This window comes from Gossypium hirsutum, chromosome A13, assembly GCF_007990345.1.
Source record: "Gossypium hirsutum isolate 1008001.06 chromosome A13, Gossypium_hirsutum_v2.1, whole genome shotgun sequence".
Classification (NCBI taxonomy): Eukaryota; Viridiplantae; Streptophyta; class Magnoliopsida; order Malvales; family Malvaceae; genus Gossypium; species Gossypium hirsutum.
The window spans coordinates 100,706,180-100,710,223 of record NC_053436.1 but is presented as its reverse complement, the minus strand read 5'-3'; the positions used below and the strand labels follow the sequence as shown (position 1 = coordinate 100,710,223).

Sequence of the window (4,044 nt, the reverse complement as noted above, 5' to 3'; positions counted from 1 at the left end):
TAGGGTGGTTGTTGAAAACCCGGAAGATGTTGTGGTCTTTGATTTCCTTGACCGCCCCACGAGAAATTGGGGTGGTTCCTCCAACCTCATTGTAAGTGTTACAATATGGGTTATTTTGGGATCGAGAGTTATTGTTACCCATATATTGGACTTGTTCCTCCTCGATGCTAAGGTTGAAGGGTTGATACTCTGTGCATACTCCTCCTCCATTCGTCTCGCACCTCATTACTGGATGTACTTGAGTAGAACCTAGTAAACCATCAATCTTTTTATTTAGAAGTTCTACCTGGTTTGACAGCATAGTAACCGAATCAACATTATAAACGCCTACTATTTTAGTTGGCTTAGTCCTCATGACTTGCCACTAATAGTTATACAGTGACATCTCATCTATAAACTCATAGGCATCTTCAGGTGTTTTATTATTGATGGTTCTGCCAGCAGCTGCGTCAACCATTTGTCGAGTTGAAGGAGTCAGACCATCATGGAACGTTTGAACCTGTAGCCAAAGCAGTAACCCATGGTGAGGGCACCTTCCCAGTAAGTCTTTGTATCTCTTCCATGCGTCGTAAAGAGTTCCTAAGTCCATTTGCACAAACGAAGAGATATCATTAAGTAGTTTAGCCGTTTTAGCCGGCGAAAAATATTTTAATAGAAATTTTTTGGTCATTTGTTCCCAAGTAGTGATTTATCTTTGTGGTAATGAGTTCAACCACTGTTTATCTTTGTTTCTCAATGAAAAAGGGAATAACCGAAGATGAATGGCATCATCAGAAACACCATTAATTTTAAATATATCGCATAGTTCTAAGAAGTTTGCTAAGTGAGCGTTGGGATCCTCATCCTGCAGACCATCAAACTGAACAAATAGCTGTATCATTTGAATAGTGTTAGGTTTTAGTTCAAAAGTATTTGCAACTACAGAAGGTCTAACTATGCTCGATTCAGTTCCTGTTAAAGAAGGTTTAGCATAATCATACATAGTGCATGGAGCAGGGTTTTGATTAACAGCAATTGCAGGAAGTAGCCAATTGTCTTGGTTTTCAGCCATCTCTTCGGTTGGGGGTTGAGTATCATCCTCTTGCTCGTTCTCTGTGTATCTTAAGCTTCGCCTTATTTCTTCTTTGCTTTCTGCGAACTGTGCGATCGATTTCTTTGTCAAAAAGTAATGGTCCTAACAGGTTTCTTATAGTCATAAACTATAAAAACCTACCAAGAGAAAGAAAAAAAAGTATATTAATAAATAATAATAATTAAATTAAATTTAAATTGCAAGAAAAATAAATGGCTAAAGTAATAAAAATTGAGCGTTCCTAATATCTTCGTTCCCGGGCAACGGCGCCAAAAACTTGATCGCGTTATTTCGTGATAGGTTTTAAATATTTATAATTAATCATTCTTGAAACTAACTATTATTGTGATGTAGGCAAGTGTACCTATCGAACAGTAGTATAGTTTTAGCAAGACCAGATTGTCGAACCCAAAAGAACTAAAAGTACTAGTAATGATTGTCTTTTTATTTCTAGCCTAAGAATAAAGAGGTTTTGTTTTAACTAACTAATTATCTAAACTAAGAACTCACAGGGAATAGAATTAGGGAATTGCTTTTGGGAAAATCGATTGAATTAAGACAATACCTAAGGAAAAATCCACCTAGATTGTACTTGTTATTCTGGCTCTGAATCGGACGATTTATTATCCCTATTCAAGACTAATAACGTCTAATCCTTAGATTGAATAATTGAGACCTTTCTCTAATTAACACCCTAGGGTTGCATTAACTCGATCTATGGATCCCCTTATTAGGTTTCACCCTAATCCGGCAAAATCTTGTCACCCTATGTCTAGGCGCACAAACAACTCCACTTAATTATGACAAATGTACTCTTAGACAGGGTCTATTCCTCCTCTGAATAAGAGCTTATCTTGAATCAGTATCCTAGGATATCAAAACAAGAATTAAGTACATATAATTAAGAACAAGTTAAATATTTATCATACAATTCAGAAAATAATAACAAGTTTCGTCTTAGGTTTCATTCCCCTTAGGTATTTAAGGGTTTTAGTTCACAACTAAATAAGGAAACATCTCAGAATAATAAAGAATACAAAACATAAAGAAAACTCAAAACTCCTGAAGAGGAAATTGAGGAGAGATCTTCACTCTTGATGGTGAATTCGGCTTCTGAGATGGATCAATCGGCTTCCTTAAAGTAATTCCTTACTCCCTATTCTATGTGCCCTATTTTCTTCCTCCTCTAGAGTGTATTTATAGGCTTTAGAATGCCTAAGAGCCCTCAAAATTAGCCTTTTCTGAATTGGACTCAACTTGGGCTCGGCAGGGACACGCCCATGTATGATTACTTCAGGCCGTGCTCAAGCCTGCCAAATTGACACGGCCGTATGGTCTTCCCGTGTGAGGAGGTCTAGGCCGTGTTGGTTTCGTACTTTGGCCCATTTTCTCCGTTTTGGTCCGTTTCTCGTTCCTTTCGCTCTCCTATTCTCTCCTAAGTATAAAACATGAAATTAAAGCATCAGGCACATCGAATTCACCAATTATAATGGGAAATCATCCATAAAATGCTTTAAACATGGGGTAAAAATATGTATAAATTATGGTTTATCACTTGTCAAAAGAAAATACAATAGTAAGTAACTCTTTTTCTATTACCGTATAGCTCAGTTGAGCTCCTATAAGAGTTCGGCTTGCATAGTAGATGTGATGAAAAACTTTGTTTCTTCGCTGGCCCATAACAACTCCTGTCGCGAAGTTGCTTGCGTCACACATCAGTTCAAATGGAAAATCCCTATCTGGTGTGACGATTATGGGTGCCGTAACTAATCGACTCTTCAAATCCTTAGAAGCTCTTGAGCGTTCATCATCGAACTTGAATGTCGTGTCCTTCTCCAATAATTTGCATATGGGTTTAGCAATTTTGGAGAAGTCCTTGATATATCTTTGATAGAAACTGTCGTGGCCCAAAAAACTCCTAACACCATTACAGATGTTGGCGGTGGAAGCTTCTCAATAACGTCTACCTTCACTTTATCTACCTCGATCCCATGTCTCGTTATCCGATGCCCTAGAACAATTCATTTTCATACAATGAAATGGCACTTCTCCGAGTTAAGTACGAGGTTCGTTTCTTCGTATCGCCTTAGTACCTTAGCTAGATTGGCTAAGCAATCATCGTAAGTATCTCCGAATACTGAAAAGTCATCCACAAAAACTTCAAAGTACTTTTCAACTATGTCAGTAAAACTAGATATCATACATCTTTGAAATGTAGCAGGTGCATTACATAAACCAAATGGCATGCGTCTGAATGCCAATGTACCGTACGGACAGGTGAACATCGTCTTGTGTTGATCTTCTGGTGCTACTGTAATCTGATTATACCCTGAGTATCCATCGAGAAAACAATAATAGTCTCGCCCCGTGAGTCTATCCAGCATCTGGTCCAAGAACGACAAAGGAAAGTGATCTTTCCTAGTCCCATTGTTTAGCTTCCGGTAATCGATGCAAATCCTCCATCCCGTAACTATTCTAGTCGATATCAACTCATTATTCTTGTTCTCTACAACTGTGATACCTCCCTTCTTTGGCACACACTGGACCGAACTTACCCATGAACTGTTTGAGATGGGATAAATGATACCCGCATCTAACCACTTGATAATCTCCTTTTTCACCACGTCCTTCATGATGGGGTTCAGTCTTCGTTATCCACCAATCATCCCTTTTTCACCATCTTCCAGAATAATCTTGTCCATGCATACAGATGGACTAATTCCGTGAATATTGGCTATGGTCCATCCAATAGCCTTCTTGAATTATTTCAAGACTAAGATAAGTTTTTCTTCTTGCTCAATAGTCAATTCTGCTGAAAAAATCACAGGCAGAGTAAAAGCGTTACCTAAATAAACGTATTTTAAATGTGAAGGTAATACCTTGAGTTCTAATTTAGGTGGTTCCTTGATAAACGATTTTGGTTAGGCATACTCCCTCTTCTCTAACTCCAAAGATTCAAAACGGGATTGTGG

At 38.1% G+C, this 4,044-nt stretch overlaps 1 non-coding gene across 1 annotated transcript; it reads left to right on the top strand.

Moving 5' to 3' along the window:
• Positions 1-515: 515 nt before the first annotated feature.
• LOC121212962 (small nucleolar RNA R71) lies at positions 516-622 on the top strand. The gene has a single exon (XR_005908332.1). It is a non-coding gene; the product is annotated as a small nucleolar RNA R71 (small nucleolar RNA).
• Positions 623-4,044: the final 3,422 nt, after the last annotated feature.